Below are 17716 nucleotides of genomic sequence, written 5' to 3'. Positions count from 1 at the left end.
GCAGAGATGACAAAGACTGACCACTTCTTTCCAGTAGCTCACATGCTGCGAATAGGCTCAGCTAATGCTAGAGTCACAATTCACTAGCTGACGCATCCTTATCAACCATGCTGCCTTAGGCAATCATGCTGCTCACATGAGCTCTCAGCTAATGGTCATATCCTCACTTCCTCTGAAAGCACCTTTCATCACTGGATGCCATCCCTGAGAAACTCAGAGGGGGCTGGAGAATTTCCCCCATGCCAAGAGAGCCTTGAGCACTTAGGTGCTGGGTCAGAAGTAGGAGAAAGAACAGGGACCCAACCCAGCCACTCAATGCCAAGCCCCTTCTATCTCAGGAAAGGCAAGTTCCGGTGCATGCATTCCATCAGCCAAGCTGTCCCTAAAATTTCTGTGTGGGTGTGTGCTGGGGAGAGAGGAGGTTCTAGGCTAGGACTGTCCTGTTTATCAAGTGGCCTGTTCAATTACACTTGCAGCTGGTGGCTTCTCTGGCGGACCAAATTGCGATCACATCCTCGGGCCACAGCTTCTATAAGCAAGTAGAGCACAATCACCCACTCTGGTTTCCTCCATCAATGAGAAACTTCCCAGCAGTGGCTCTTACAACATCTACGCCTGTGGAAGGAATGCAGGGCAAGAGCAGACAAGGTGAGGTGACTGTAGCTCTGCACCTGCCACTCTGCCTTATTTTGCCAGAATTCCTGTTGCACAAATATTAAGCACAATTCCAGAACTGGAACTGGGAGGATAACCCAACATGTGGAAATGATGAAGCCCCCAGCTGGCCTCTGCAGGCCCTTTGGTGGAAAGTTGCTGCAGGCTGGGGCTTCTGGGCCTTTCTGTTACAGGAGAATAATGGAATATAACTCTTTTATAAATGCAGTGAGCCAAAGGTTAGCACCGAGTAAGTGGGCAGGATCATGCCAAGGTCCATGGAGAAGGAAAAGAGAAGTGAAGGGATAGAAGAGGAAAAATTAAAATTCAACGAACACCTACTATGGGCCATGCCCTTGGAACATGTATCACCCTTGATATCCATGTATTATCCTCATTTTCCAGAGAAAATTGAGTCTACAAGGTAAATGATTTGTCAAGGGTCACAGAGCTGGCCAGGCATACTTGAACCCAATTCTACTGATTCTCCCAAGTGTATGCTCTTATATAGTACCATGCTGCTGGGATTGGGAAGGCTGCCTGGGTGACTGAGGACACAGGGAATTGCTATAGGAAAAGGCACCAGAAGAAATTCAGGACTTGATAAACTGACCCTGGGGCTGAAAATCCAGTGGCAATTAGTGTTCTTTTTTCCAGCAACGGAGGACCTTGGCATCCTATTTCCATCTTAGTAAGTGGATGATTCAGTGTTAGGGATCTCCCCTTTCACTGGCTCACCTCACAGGGCTGAATGTCTGATATGCAGACAGGGATCTAGGGCCATACTTCCTTTAGACTCATCTATATTGAGGGACTGTTACTCATGTCCCCCATCAATGTTGACTGTGTGAGTTGAGTAGGATAGGAGACACACCCAGAGGGTTATCCTAGCATATTTCAACGGCTCTTTTCCCAAGACCTGGACTATTACTTTTTTTCCTTTTACCATGGGAAGCACAGGAATGCAGAAGATACCAAAGCAAAACCCACTCAGAAATGTTTCATTGAGTACTTACTATGTGTCAGGTGTCAGGTACTGTTACAGGTGCCTGGACTATATCGGTGAACAAAAAGACTAAGATCCTTGCCTTCATGGAACATATATTCCAGCAGAATCAAAGCAAAATACCTTTTATTTTTATTTAAAGAAAGGGCATTGATCTTAGTGTCAGAGAAGGCCTGGGTCAAATCACCAACTCTAAGCAGCCAGATGACCTCTGGGCAAGCTACTTAACTCCCTGAGTGTTAGCTTTCTTATCTACAAAACAGAGACAATAACATATTGCAGGATATTGTAAGCATTAAAGATAATGTATATAAAATGCTTGGCATGCAGCAGGGTTCCAAATGGTAATCTATTTTTCCAGATCCACCCAAACCCACATATTCCGGGACAATTCACATGGCCTCTTATTTCTGGGCTGCCACCAGCGCATCATCTCTGTGCTGTCCTAATGACAGTCAGGTGGGATAAGGAGCATACTTGGATTGGAATCCATCTAAGGTCAAGGAAGGGATAGGCTGAGGTGGTTGTGTTTGATTAGTCCCCACCCCCTCCAGCAGGCCATAGACAATTAGCAGGGGTGCACACTGGACCTAGCTGGAATCAGCATTTCCTGGCATTTGGGCTGAGAGACTGAGTTAATTTACTCTGGAGAGGTAAATGGGAAGGTCATATAGACTTGGAGACTGAACCTGCTGCTTGGTTACCCACCACAGGCAGTGCACGTGTGGACAAGGAAGCAATGAAGACAGTGCTGTGGCTCCAGAGAGAAGGCACAGTCCACACAGGGGCTGTGCTTCCCACCACTAAGTTCCACGATATTTCTCTGTAGCCTTCCAGTAAAGCCCCTTTTACTTTTGCTTCTTTGAGTGGGTTTCTGTTCTTACAACCAGATTATCTCTAAGGCAAATCCTGTACCTATTTCAGAAGGTGGTTGTTGTGACATAATTTGAAAGCAGCTGGCATTTAGTCGACATTCAATAAATGCTTGAATCTCTCCCTGTTCTTGTTAACCAGTCAGTCACTTAGCAATGCAAAGAGGAAATCCACATATAGGCTGGAGGAGGGTAGGGCCTCAGCCCTACGTTTTATGAATACCTTTATGAATTTGCAAAATGAAGACAATACTAATATAGGCTTTATTACTTGCTGAGAATATTAAATGAGAAATCCAAGTTTACTACCTAGAACATAATTAATGAATGTTAGTTAGCTTAGACTATCACTTATAGTTATTATTATATAAGATACAACAAGCATTATTTTAGGTCTTGGTCTAGGTGAGGAGGGAAGACATAGTAAGAGTAGGATCTGGAGTAGAGAGTGAGGCCCTGAGGCTGGGCAGTGAAGAGAAGGGACTGAAATGAGAAGGCTAGCACATAGATCTAACATTTTAGTGTTCATTCAATGCTGTCACCTCCCATGTCTAATTTGTCCATCATGACACTCTACAGGGTAGATAATGATAGGTGCTATTACATAGATTTTATAGATGGGAAAATTGAGGCTCAATAAAAGTATGTGTAATATGTACCAACCAAAACTAAATTCACCCTTTTATCCTGTAATACTACATGGCCTCTGGAAAGTAGGGTGAAGGGGCTAAAATGAGAAGTAAGGATTAAAAGAGAAACTGGACGGTGTCTCCATAAATTTATCTGTTCACCCCAAGGTTTCTATTCAGATGCCTTCTGGGCATTCAACAGACTCAGGGGCCCTAGAACACAAGCAGGGGGGTGGCAAAGTCAGGTTAACACTGGGATGCCACCCCAAGGACAGGATATAGCAGGCTGGATGAACACTCAGCTTCAGCACCAAGCTCTGGCCCAAGAGAAGGCTTGCTCTGGCAAAGGACAAGGGCAAGTCCCTCACCATCAGGCCGCAGTTCTTTGGTAACCCACTGGCACCCTGTAATGGTCTGCAAGGTCCCTCCCAGCCCAATTATGCCCGGAGTCAGGGCTTTATATTCCTGAAGTCAGGGGTTAAAGTGGCCTCCAGGGACACAAATGCAAGCTCTCTAGAACACTGATGCAATCAGGGTTTGCTGTGCACCCCTAGGCTCAGGATACACCTCCTTGAGCTGTTAAGTAGGCGGTTCTTAGCCACTCCCTACCTCCTGGACCCTGCTTCTCCCCAAATCCTAACATAATACCTGGCATTCAGTTTGTGCCCACTTCACTGTTTGTTGAATGAGCAAATGAAAGAGTGAATGAATGACAGATTGGCTTGGCAATAAAATCAGCCTGTGTTGTCGCATTACAGTGACCCCACTCCCCTGACTCTTAGCCCCCAAATCAGAGCTCCATAGTCACTCAGGTTCAGTCAGCTGCTGAGGAAGAAGTTGGTCAGAATGCTTCCCTTCCACACTTCCTCTGACCTTTCAGAATGGCCACACCTGGAGAAAAGGGCAGGGGCAGGTATGCCCAGGCAGGAGGAATGCTCTGCCATCCCTTTCCAGGACTTCTGCTCCCTCTCAATTACTCTGGTTGTCCCAGCTCAGGGCCCCTGTCTGGGAGGGGCTGCAGAAGGACCAAGAGAAGAAATGCAGTTCCATTAGGAGCTTCACAGTAATGAGGGTGGTGCCAAGAGTGTTTCTCCTTTGCATTTTCTCTAGTGCTAATGACATTAACTGGTAATAATAGCAGCAACAATCCTGGTGCAGAGCTTTTATGGTTTCTAGCATCTTTCTTCTGAAGTGCTTCTAGCACATGACCTCAGCATGCCACACATCCTTGCAGGGGCTGGAATGGTTTTCCCCATTATACAGGTTGAGAAACTGGGGGCTGAGGAGCTCTGTCCTTGATCTGGGTCATAGTGATACACTGATGGGGTCAGGGACCCACTCACAGACATGGAGTGGGGAGATTGGGGCTCTAGCGCTCTGTCTTGGGCTTAATAAACTAGTCTGGTATCCTTGTGCAACTTTCTAGGTTTCAGTTCTCTCACTTGCAAAAGAGGAAAATTGGGCCATTTCTCCAACTCTATCCATCTCAAATGCTCTGGCTCAATAAAATGAGCTGCCCCCTCCCCTTACCCACCCCAAAGTCTGGGGACTGACCTTCTCGGTACCAAGGTCAGAAATCCCCTGGAAGTTTGGATGCCAGCTGCACCTATTCTAGCATCCTAACAATGTCCTGCGAGTACTTCCCACAAAGAAAGGTATAGTACAGACAGCAGGGAAGAAACATTGAGAAATCATCCTAACAGTTGACCACCACCAGGAGAACAGGCAGGAAGCAGGCTGCTGCTGAGACCAGATGCCATCCTGCTCAGATAAAGACTGGAAGAGGTCCAGTGGGGGGTTGGGGTGAGGGTGGAGGTGGGGGTTGGGGGATGACAGCCTCCCTCACCTGCCAGAGTATCTGACTCTCCATGATGCTCAGTGTCCTCAACCAGATGCAGTAGCACAGCCCTTCCTCCCAACCCACCTCCTCTCCCCCGTCCTCTCTTCCATCCTCCATCAAATCTGTCCTCTCTCCTCATTCATATCCTGTTTGGCAAGCATCTCCTCCAAGGATAATTTCCAGGTAAGCCCTGCCAAATTCTGGTCTCCACATTCCCACTAACACTCCTTCAGCTCCCAGCATCATGTGTCCCTGTGCCAGATGAGGCTTCAAGGATGTATCCCTGTTCTTGTCTGCCACTAGACAGGGGGAAGAGGATGAATATTTTCTATTTCCTCCTTTCTTACATTCCTCCATCCTCACTTCCCAAGATATGAAACAGGACATTCAGGGCATAGGAACAGTGGACTACAAATGGACAGCACTCTCCTCTCTACCCAGGGGCAGCAGCCTTGGCCAGTCACCAGAAAGGCTAATGCTAGAATCTCAACCAGAGTCTGGACAAAGGCTCAGCCAATGTCTACCTCCAGAGCCAAAAGTCTGGATTGAGAGGGAAGGCAGCCTGGCCTAGCAGCTGGCAGCTTACCCAAACGTCTCCAAACCCAACCCACATTTCAGATGAGAACCTCATCTCTCCATCCCATAGTATTGACTGTGGTCCGTGATTTCTAGTGTCTAATCATAATGTAGGTCAAAAGTAGTTGCATATTGGCAATTTCGTATGGTTGGACCTAGTAACTATCTGGGGATCATGTTCCATAGAAGATAGTAAACACCCTGAAGGCTTGGATTTCTGTATTTCTATCCAATCTTTCTTAGCTTCTGGCTTAGAACATTACAGAGCTGTGGTCTTGGAAGGTGTTGAGTAGGCACTTTAAAAATAATATGTTTATTGCTTTTAGAGAAAGGAAGGGGCAAGGAGAGAGCGAGAGAAAACATCTATTGGTTACCTTCCCATATGTGCCCCAACTGGGAATCAAACCCACAACCTTTTGGTGTATGGGAGGACGCACCAACCAACTGAGCCACATTGGCCAGGGCAAGTAGGTAATTCTTAACTGAAATTCCAGCAAGGTGAGATGGGGAATCTTATAACATGTCCTACCCGCAAAACTCAAAGGCAGCTACCAATAAGGCAGAAACTTTCAGGTCTCCTTGGTCATCCTGGCTAGAAAGATGGAACTTCGCTACAGGCTGTTAGATTGTGGTAGAGTCTGTGATAAAACGGGTTTGGTTTGAGCATTGAGAGTTTAGCCTCTTTGTAGAAAAGGAGAGTCTCGAATCAGAAATGCCTGTTTGTCTAATCTCCTCTTCATTGTACAGGGGGGAGATGAAGGCCCATGGACATCACTGGCTTGTCAAGGTCATGTAACAGCCCAGATCACCAGTTTTCTGACTCCCAGTCCCATGCTCTTCCGGCAGGCCTGGCAGCAACAGGAGAACAAACTCCTCCCTGTCTGCCCCCTCCCAACTTCCTGACTCCCATGTTTTCAGGCTCCCTAGCAAGACAGAAGGAGAATTGACTGAAGGATCAATAGCCCTCTCCTACAAGAAAAGAGCCTGAGTCACGCTAGGCCTGGCTCCAGGGTTTCCGGGGGAGGGGTGGTGGGGGGAGGAGGGAGAGGGGAGAGGGAGAGAGGGGGGGGAGAGGGAGAGAGAGAGAGAGAGAGAGAGAGAGAGAGAGAGAGAGAGGAGGATCAAGGATCAGTACTGGAAACCTGATCTCTCTCCAGACCTAGGCTGGGGGTGGCAGTGGGCGACTCATGGTGATCTGGGTCACTGACAGTATAGCTGGTATGCTGTCCCTGCTGGGAAGCGGGTGAAGTTGGGGTGAGGGGTTGCCTTTTCTAGGCAGCTTTAGGCCTGGCTTAGCCCAGGCTTGAAAGCTCAGGGCAAGCAGAGCCAGGTTCTCTCAGAATCACCCAATTATAGGATTCAAAAAAGATGTCTCCAGGATACTGGTGGATTCCTTGTGAGATACCTACTCAAAAGGTAGGTGAGTGATCCTGGAAGCCCTCTATCCCTAGGCTTCCTCACCAGGGGAATGCCTGCTCCCACCAGCTGCCCAGGGTCGCAGCTGGCCCACCCAGTGTGGCCCACCCAGTGTGCCCCACTGCTTCCCATCTGAGGGTGAGAAGGAAGGCTCCCTGAGGGAAGTACACTGTCAGATCCCTTGTGTGCGCTCGGTGGTGACTCAGGAGCTTAGTTGGCCAGGAGTTTGGAAGGTGAGTAGGAGGAGTCCAGGAAACTGGGAATCCTCCCTCTATTGACTTCTCTTCCAACTTAGTATTAGGAAAAGTTTCAAACCTGAAACACTGAAAAAACAGTACAATAAGCAACTCGGATCCTTCACACAGATTCACCAATTGTTAACCTTTTGTATGCCCTCTCTTGATGTGTACACACACACACACACACACACACACACACTTCTTTTGCTGAACCATTTGAAAATCACTTGCAGACACTTTGTCCCTAATACTTCTGCATAATCTCCAAGAATAAAGACATTCTCCTACAAAACCATCATCATCACCACTATCATACCTTAAAAATTTAACAATAATTACATATCACCTATTATCTACGTGAAAAATTTCCCAGTTGTCCCCCAGGATGTCTTTATGTGTGTGTGACCCAGGATTCAATTAAGGTTTATGCATTGTATTTGACTATAATACAATGCATTATACAAAGAGACAATGTATTTGTCTCTTTAGTTTATTATTTTTTTATTTTAAAGATTTTATTTATTTATTTGTAGACAGAGGGGAAGGGAGGGAGAGACACATCAATGTGTGGTTGGCTCTCGTGCACCGCTTACTGGACACCTGGCCTGCAATCCAGGCATGTGCCTGACTGGGAACAGAACCAGTGACCCTTTGGTTTGTAGGCCAGTGCTCAATCCACTGAGCAACACCAGGCAGGGGAAGTTTCATAAATCTAGACTGGTTTTTGCCTCCTCACCCTTCTCCTCAGAACACAATTTTAATATGTTTTTATGACGTCCACTTTTCTGAAGTCTCAGTCAGGTGTCATGTAGAATGGCTCACATTCTAGATTTGTCTTTTGTCTTCTTATAATGAAATTCAGGATAAATTTTTTTTGACAAGAACATGGGTGATGTGGCTGAAATTCTTAGAGCAAATCAAGAGGAACTAACACCAGGTGGTCTCACTAATGCTGTTACAGAAAAGGGTCAAGGAGGGGTACTATATATTATTACTGAAAGGACCCCCCACTACATTCGCTATGCCCAGCGCCAGAGGAAAGACGTCTCTTAATACCAGAGACTTGTAAAAAGAAAAGGAAATGTTTATTTAAAGCTATACAGACTTAAAGTAGTGACCCAATGTCTTCATTAAAATATTAAAGTCTTTTAGAATACCCACAGATGCACATAGAGTCCTTCCTTCTCCCTCTGCCCTAGTCTAGGGTACCGTATCTCAGGAAAAAAAGTAGAAGTCTGTGATTTGGGCTCCCAGCACCATCAGCTGTGTCTCCGCCAGAATCTCCAGTTAATCCAAAGCCATGTGGCACCTTCTCATGGCCCACCAGCAAGAGTCCTTTCACCCCTTTTCTTCCAGGCAAAGTTTCTCCTGCTTCCTAAGCCATGTGGCAAAAGGGAGCACCCCAAAAGCCATGTGGTCCTCACTCTCGCCAAAGCCTCGTGGTTCTCCCCTCACATGACTGCTGAGTCTGGATTTAAATCCCCACGCCAGCCTTCCTCCACACCCCCATTTTCGACTCCTCCTACAACCAGTTACAACTGCCAGCATTCCTGTATTATTCCAGGTTTACTGGGCTGCCATCATAAGTCTGGGCAGGTGTGGCCTCATGTCATGGAGCCAGTCTTCTCCAAGCTCTTGAGCAGGTGCAGGTGCTGTAACCAGGGGGAGCTGCTCCCCAGTTACATCTTGGGTGGAAGTCACTTTCATCTCCCTGGCTCAAAGCATGCTCACAGCTACTTAACATATCTATGAAACCAATTAAAGGTTATAGATATGCTAAATGACCATGCCAGAGGTTAGCTGCAAAGCTGTTGTTGTAACATAATAGCTCTGCATGTTCCTGCTCCGTGTGTCCCTTCCCCCAACTCATACCTGTAGGGGGGGAGGGGGGAGGACATCCTATATATTTTTTCTAATATTTCCTGGACACCTTGAGTTCTGGACCCCATTCCAAATCTTTATTTGGGGCCCCCCTCTTGGCTGCACCCTGTTACAATGATGTCTGGTTACTTGGTGAAGGTGGACAGTGCTGACTTTTCATGGTATAAGGACAGGTTTTTCCTTTTGTAAGGAGTAAGTAATCCACGAGCTGATACAGAGACCAACCTTTCACCCAATGGTCTTAGCAACCATTAGTAAGCGTAACCTGAATCAGCTATTATATTGGGGGTTGCAAACAGGTAAATTTAAAATTCTGTCATTACTTCTACATTTCATTAGCTCACACTTATTTTTAAGAGTTTTTCCTCTCTGATCTATTTTAACTGTCAGAATGGACTCATGAAATCTTTTATTCAGTGTCTTACAATCTGTTACTGTTCTTTTAGATGCTGAATGTGTCCCAAATTTACGCAGTAAGAGACAGCCCCTTTAAGCCAATGCCTATGTCCTTTTGTCACAAGCATGCTCTAGCTTTCTGGCATAACATGACTCATTTGTAGTTTCCCAGTCCTAGACAAGGAATCAGCCATTTATCCAAAGAGCACTCCTTTCTTGTAGTGGGAAATGGGTGCTTGGAAATGAAAACTTGGGCATGAGGTGTGTTCAATGCTACTATGTAGCACTGCCTCCAGACCCTTCCAGTGAACAGTGTTTTAGGAGAAACATAAAGAAATGCAGGGTTCTTCTTTACCTTTCCCCATTTCATATTTTTGTCTCTCTTCTTCCATAGTGAAACCCAGATTTCCAGTAATATCAACATAGTTACTCATTTGATCTATCCCTATAAGAAATAAAAGTTTACAATTTATGACACCAATACCATGACCAGTAACAGACCTACAAGGAAAGTTCAAGATTTTTTTTCAGTTCTTGTAATTCTTTGAATATATTGGGTTGGCCGAAAAGTTCATTTAGTTTTTTCCTTACAATGGCTCTAGTAGTGCTTAGTTGTCCTTAACTTCATTTGAAATAATTTTGTTAATTGTATTGTGACAGTGGTCATATCAATGTGCATTAAAAAAAGTCTTATCAAAATTGGTGAATTTTTGTGCAGCCATTTTAATATTGAAGATGGAAGAATATACGTGTTTTTGGCATATTACAATTATTTCTGGAAAGGTAAAAATGTGACTGAAACACAAAAACAGATTTGTTCAGTGTATGGAGAAGGTGCCGTGACTGATCGAACATGTCAAAAGTGGTTTGTGAAGTTTCTTGATCCTATCGACATTTTGGCCAAATAATTCTTTGCTGTGAAGCTGTCTTATGCACTGGAAGATATTTAGCAGCACCCCTGGCCTCCACTCATTGGAAGCCAATAGTGGCAGAGAGCTGACATACTCAAAATACACAAATCAATAAAGTTATTGGTAAAAATGAAAAATGTGTATTTTACAGAGAAAACTAAATGGACATTTTAGCCAACCCAATATATTCCACTAAGAATACAGAGTCAGGACATTAAACTCAAAAATTACTTGAATTAATTCTTTTCTTGTAGAATAATCAAATTGATACAGTTAGGTTCATTGCCTCTGCTATGGTTCACTTTAGGGTTTGCTTTTTTTTTCTCTTTCTTTTGCATCTAATTTCACTAGTGATTATGTAAAATATTTACCTGCTTCAAAAATCAAAACTGCCTGAAAAGATATAATCAGTAAAGTTTTACTCCCATTCCTACCTCCTCTACCCTGTTCCTGCCCACCCTCTATAGGTAACCATTTTAATTAATTTTTGGTTTATCCCACCTGTGTGTGCAGTGCACACACACATGCACATGTCTGTAAACAGTATTATTTCTCCTGCTTTCTCCACCCAAAGGTAGTATGTTACATGCAGTCTTTTGAATCTTGCATTTTCCATTTAATAACATATCCTAGAAATGATGTCATAAGTTCATAGGGCTCCTATTCATTATTTTGGGCCTCATAGCACTCATTATATGGCTGTACGGATGTATGGATGTTCACTCAACCAGTCGATTAAGAATGGGCATTGGGTAGTGTCCAATTATCCCCTTTCCTGTTATAAATATGCCTCAGGGAATCAATCACCTCGTGCATATGTCTTTTTGTGTTTGCAATTGTGCATTTTTCTGGATAATTTCTTAGAAGTTGAGCCACACCACTGCTTGGTGAATGCATATGCTGTTTTGCTAGAATCTCCTCTCCTTAGGGACTGTACTGGTTTGCACTCCTGGCATTGATTTCACAATCTAGGTGGATCTTGCTGTGAGGTGCTCTGAGAGTTTCTCTGAGCCAACCTGAGAGTCTTTGCCTCCTCACCAATAAGACATTATCCCAAGCCCTCTGCCCTAGAGATCTGGCAAGAAGGCAAGAGTGAAGGTCTCTTGATTCCATTCCAGTTCATCTCCCTGAATTTCTTTACTTCACTTGCAAAACCAGAGCACAGAGAAGTGATGAGGCTGAAGACTTTAGCCAGACAGGAACTAGAGTGAGGAAAGGCAAAAGAGGGCAGGGGAATCTTGCCACATGGCACCGATCTTCTTACCTCTTTTCTCTCCTTTGGCCTCTTCACTATCCCCCCAACAGCTCCTCTCCCGACCAGGGCTCTGGTTCTAACTAGATCCTGCCTGGCTTCCCTTCTCAACCCACCTTCATGTGGGCTGAACACATGGGACGGGTGTAGAGTGGAGGCAGAAGTCCAAAGTCCCTGTGATTTCTGTTTTAACATGTGCAGAGGAAATTAAGTCAGTGGAACAAAAATGGCTCATACAAGGAAAAGAGGAAAAAGGAGACAAAGAGAGATGCTGGGAGAGGAAGCAGAGTACAAAACATTCCACACAAGTCTCTTGGACGCCAGTCCCAGTGCCTGCTTTATTGCTATGACGGGTTCTACAGAAAGGAGAAACGAGTGGGGAAAGGATGCTGTCCCAGTTTGAGGAGGACCAGGTGTTCTGCTTCCTCATGACCCAGAGGCCCTGCCTTTCTCAACCCTCTCTTCTCCTCACCCCTGCCCACCAAATACCAAGTGGGAACGACAGGGATCAATGCATGTCTGAGGAGCAGGGAACTGAAGAGTTCCTCCAGGGAAGGCAGTGAGGTGCAGGGTAAGGCATTCATTCCTCTTCAAGGTCAAATCAAACACCTGGGTCATCCTTAGCCAAACATCCTTTTTAATGAACGTTCTGGAGACCAAGAATGAACACCTTCCTTTCCTTCCTCCAAAGCTTGGTGGACTAGAATGCCCTAGATGAACACAGCTTATCCATCCATGTCTTTGGGTGCTGGGCCCAAGACCAGGAGCATAGAATAAAAGAGAAAAAGGCCCATGGGCGTGATTGAGAGAAGCTAAATTCTTGAATACAAGGCAGTTCCCTATGGAATATTTCAATTGCTGACAGGTGGCAGCTGGGTCAGTGCTGGGTTGGCCAGTCCTCTCTTCCTCTCAAGATCCTTCAGGCTGTGAGGGTGCGGAAAACGAAGGCTCCCCAATACCCTTGCTCAGGGACTTCACACTCCCATCTCCTTCCAGCACTCACAACTAGGGCAAACTCTTAACTGTTTTACTTCTGCCCCTCACTGGACCCTCCCGTTTTGACTTTCTTTTGGTACCATAGAGATCTGACAAGTCTGACTCAGCCACTCCCTCCCACTATTACTGTGGAAGCATTAGCCTGGATGACGTGAATCCCAGGCTCCCCCCGAATGCCACTTCCTTCTTCCAGCAAACACTGACCAAGCGCTTTTTACGTCTTGGGCACTGTGATAGGTGCGGGGAGTCCTGGAGACTAAACGAGCTGTGCTCCTTCGACTTGACCTTGAATTTAGCCTGGGAGGTGGACACTGGAAGGGGAGAAACTGAGGCTCCTTAGTCAGCTCAGAGCAGCAGAGGCGCGCGGGGAGCGTCGGCGGCGCTGGCGCAGAGCGCACGCGGGAGGGGCCGCGGGTTCGCAGCCACCGGGTCCAGCTTCGCAGTCCCCAGACCGAGGGATGGCTGGAGGCCGCGGAGCTGGCGCCTCAGTGCACGATAAATAGAAAACCCTCCCCAAACCTACCAGACTCTATTTCTAGTCAGAGCACTGAAAATAGGAAGGTGGGCTGCAGGAAGGGTGGGATAATGCGCCTAGAAGGAAGGGTGCGTGTGTGTTGCGGGGGGGGGGGGGGGGACACGTTGCGGACGAGAAGTGGTGTACCTCGGCAAGATGGTGGCAGGAAGGATGGGGCTCCAGAGCTGGAGTAAAGAAATGGATCCCCACCCCCCTCCTGGAGAACAAGGACTCGATCTTATCTTGGGTCCCCCGCCCACCTAGAAAGGTCCTCATTCCCTTCTAGATCAGAATACAGGGAGAGAGGGAAGGAGGGAAGAGCTTAGGGGTGCAATCAGGTCAACCATTCAACACCTCAAAATGAAGACCGAGGCCCCCAATTAAGCCCTCTTCCAAGTCATTTGCTTCCTTCTTTCCAGTTTCTAAGCCCTCGCTTTACCACTCCTCCAACCAAACCAGCTGGGGCAGGGGGCAGGTGCTTCCTCTCCCCCTGGCCTGACCCCTACAAACGTGTCGGCTTCAAGGTCCAGGACCCCCTCCCAGAGCTAGCTCCCCATGCCACCACCCCGAGCGAACGTGGGATCCTATAGCTCACTAGCCATCAGAGCCACCACCTCTTCCAGACCTCCGCCTACACATATACCTCCCCGCATCCAGTCAGTCCCTCCTGACCGCTGGGTCCCTCTGCACGGCCTGGCCTAGCCAAAGAAGACCCTGCTCTCTTCCCTTCTTCCACGTAAAGAGGGCCTGGGGCTGAGGGGGCTGGAGGAGCACCTCCACCCAGGAAGAGCATAAGGGGCAGCTCTGGGAGGGGCTCAACGAGGGAGGGAAGGATCTTAAGAGCCGAGGATCTCCACCCAGAGGAGGAGGTGGCGCTGTAGAATGGGATTTCACTTCCCCTCCCCCCTGCGGCTTTAGAGGAGGGCCCGCGAATTTCTTCTTCTGACATCCCTCCTCCCTAAGCCAGCCGGCGCCGACCACGCGTCTGCAAGTTATTGTTAAGTCCGGCAGGAATGCCCTGGAGAGTTGCCTCCGGCCACCAGAGTGCCCACTAGCTCCCAGGATGCGGCTGGCCCCTCCGGCGTCCTCCACACCCAGCTAAGAGCCGCGAGTCCGTCACTGAGATGGAGGAGTGAGCCCGGACTCGCTTGGGGAGGATGCCAGCCGGCCTCCTCTACCTCAAAAGCGAGCCAAGAATGGGAGTGAACGTGTGTGGAGGGGGGCGGCGGGTGCGGGAGGAACAATCCAGCCTTAATTTCTCCCTCTTCAGCCCCGAGACACTCAGAGACACTCCTCCCACGGTTGCCTGCGACCAACCCCAAGGGCTAAAGCACTCACAAGCCCCACTGTCACCAGCCTTCAAATTGCAAACTTTCCACCTTCACCCCTTCTTTCCTTTGGGACCAGAGCTACATGGGGTGGTGCTACCACAGACACTCACACAGTTGGTTCTGGACACTTCGCACACGCTCAAACAACAGCGGCACAAGGAACTCTCAGCTTTTTCCACGGCTAATTATAGACGTGAAAATCTGAGGATGTTTTGCAAGTGGCAGAGAGAAACTGCTGAGGTTTCTCTACAAAGCCAAAGAAATTTAAGTTGTGCACTCCCCTTCTTCACTCTCAACTTCTACTTCCACCCTCCCACCCCACAGTGAGCCCATCTCCCAGTCCCCACAACAGACCCTCCTTCTTTAAGGTTTCTTATTCGGTTCTTTCTTTTTCTTTCTTTTTTTTCCCCCCATCTCTCTTTGGGGCTTTCGAGAAAGGGAACAGACGCGGAAAATATTTTTGCAAGTTTTCCATTCATCGTCTCATTCCCAAGCCAAGAGGGAGGGCAGGAGCGGATGGGGGCAATGAAATGCTTGTTCCAAAAGCTCAATTTGAGTGTCCAAAGACAGTCCCCCCATTTCCCTACCCCCACGGCCCAGGAATGACAAACTAGGAAAAGAAAAACAAGTCACTTGTTTGATTATATGATTTCTCAGAACTGAGTCTAAGAAAGAAATACAGTATTTGACAAATCTGTGCAAACCCCTCGCCCAATCCAACAGCAAGAAATACGCCAGGAAGAGAAAATTCATGGACTTTCAGAACCCATTGAGAGGAAAGAAAAAACAAAGTTTGCAAATCGCGCATCAGTTCATTCTCTTTGCAAGCCTACCTCTCTTTCTAGCAAAGATCCAGGCTTCTCCAAGCAGGAATCTCCCTCCGGGTTTCCATGGACAGGGTAGGGTGGGGGTGACCACCCACTGGTCTCCCCAAAGTAGCAGCACGCGAGAGATGCTGGCTTTGCTTTCTTGCCTTTTTTTTTTCCCCCTGCTACGACCGGGGAGTGGGCCGGGTCTCCTCCCCCGGCCCTCCCAATGGGAAGGACCTCTCAGGTTCCGGGATGAAAATAATGCAGGGGGTCTGGGCGGGTGTCTCTGGTCTCGCTTTCCTCGGAAGGATGGTTCCCCAGGAAGTTCGTGCCTCCCCCCTCAATCCCCAGTTTTGGATGGTCTCAACAGCAGAGCTCTCTTAAGAAAATGCTTGTCATGGCAACAGCTACAGCCAACTCGGACAGACTCCAGCTCGCCAGCTCTCCCCAGCAGTGCGGGGTGGAGCGAGAGCTGGAAGGGGGTGGGACTTGGCGCGAGGCCAGAGCGGCACTCCTCCTTTAAGGTGGCCCAATGTGAGCTGCGGCTGCGTCCTGATCCTCTTAAGGGGGAATGGGGGAAAGAAAGGGGAGGAATCATTTCTCCTCTCGGGTTTCCTCTTCGCCTTCGCCCTCTCACTTGTTGAAAGGAAAGTAAGGTGGGGGGTGGAGGTGGGGAGTGGATGTGGGTAGCAGCCTTCAACCGTTGATGGGTGGAGGGAAAAAAGGAAGCTTCTGCAGGCGGTTGGCTTCCTGCAGCTCTTAAGGGCCTCTCAACCTCTTACTCACTCAGACACAGGAACCAGAAACCGAGGTGTCTGTGGAAACTTGTACCAATTATTTTCACCCTCTGAATAGAGGACTCAGTGGAGAAGGAATCGTTTGGGATGCACACACGTGAACACGCGTCACTTGTACACACGTCGTAGTACAGATTTCTGGTCCTTGTCCAGATTTCATACACACAATTCTGGGTCACATTTTGCTCCCTCTTGCCTCTACCTGCAAGAGGCACATCCACAGCGTGTGATAACAGCTGCCTATTTTTCAGACCTACTATGTGTGGGCTATGGCACAAAAATCTTTGTATTATTATCTTTATTTCAGAGCTGAGAAAATTGAGAATCAGTGACTGGCCTAAGGTTACACACTGGATGATCTAGGATGCAAGACCAAGTCAGATGGACTCCAAGGCTTCCTGTATTTTTCTGTATTTATCATACTCCAGCACACATTTCCATTTTAATTTGTAGAGTTAGACATCATGCACACTTATACACAGCCTACAAAATGTTAATCACACCCCCACAGCCACACACCTACTGGCTTTGCACAACAATGCCACCCACAGACTTCACCTAGAATCTTATGGCTTTTAAATGTAAGCATGCACCATAACTGGTTCACACGCCATGTCTTCATTGAATGAGCTGTTCCCACACCTACCTCAGCATACATACTCACTCATATACGTATGTTTATGGAAGGCAGGTTAAAGCTGCAAACTGCTGTGAAGAAGGTGACTCACCACAACTTCAGGGGTTTGAGAAGACTCCTCATTGATCCTCCCACCCTAACCCAACTTTTCACACCACTAGGGCCTTCCTTTGGGGCTTGTCATTCCCGTCCCAAGTCAAAGAACCACATGCACATTGAGAAACAAAGTTGTGAATTAGGCCCTGGGCACTGGTTTCCCTCTACCTATTAGCATCCTTCCCAATTTCCTAACATTTGGGTCTTTTCTTTCCTCTCTTTACTTTCCAATCCTGCCATTTCTCAACAATACGGCCACATCCTATTTCTGAGCTAGGGAAAATGAAAAGTAAAGGAACTTTTGCCCTGACTGGTGTGGCTCAGTGGGTTGGGTGCCATCCCACAAGCCAAAAGGTTGCCACCTAAATTCAGGTCAGGGCAGGTCATGGTATGGGTTGTGAGCCAGGTCCCTCTTCGGGGGGACCCCCTGTGCAAGAGGCAACCAACTGATGTTTCTCTCCTTCTCTTTCTCCCTCCCTGCCTCTCTTTTTAAAAATAAATAAATAAGACTTTTTTTAAAAAGTGAATGAACTTTTTGAAAAATATTGTTTCCTGAAGTAGGGTAGATTTTTCTGACTGGACTTAAATACTTTAAAAAATTCTTATTTTTAAATTACAGCTGAGATACAATATTATTTAGTTTCAGGTGTATAACCCAGTGATTATACATTTATATAATTTACAAAGTGATCACCCCAATAAATCTAGTACCCATATGACACCATACATAGTTATTACGACATTATTGACTGTATTTCCTGAGCTGTACTCTATTTCCTATGCTGTACCATTACTATTCTGTAAATACCAATTTGTACTTCACAATCCCTTCATCTTTTTATTCATCCCCCCAAACCCTCTGCC

General features: G+C 47.1%; 1 protein-coding gene across 7 annotated transcripts in view; it reads right to left on the bottom strand.

The window, feature by feature from the left end:
• The window catches only part of ATP2B4 (ATPase plasma membrane Ca2+ transporting 4), a 103328-nt gene extending 87536 nt beyond the window's left edge, over positions 1-15792 (bottom strand). For 5 of the 7 annotated variants that reach the window (XM_036015266.1, XM_028530862.2, XM_036015270.1 and 2 more), the window contains exon 1: positions 15347-15792. The gene's annotated coding sequence lies outside the window, so the exon portion shown is untranslated. The remainder of the gene's footprint in view (positions 1-15346) is intronic. The other 2 variants (XM_028530860.2, XM_036015267.1) reach the window with 1 other exon arrangement.
• Positions 15793-17716: the final 1924 nt, after the last annotated feature.

Source organism: Phyllostomus discolor, chromosome 14 (genome assembly GCF_004126475.2).
Source record: "Phyllostomus discolor isolate MPI-MPIP mPhyDis1 chromosome 14, mPhyDis1.pri.v3, whole genome shotgun sequence".
In the NCBI taxonomy this organism is placed as follows: domain Eukaryota; kingdom Metazoa; phylum Chordata; class Mammalia; order Chiroptera; family Phyllostomidae; genus Phyllostomus; species Phyllostomus discolor.
The sequence above is the reverse complement of the archived record's forward strand: the minus strand, read 5'-3'. Positions and strand labels throughout refer to the sequence as shown.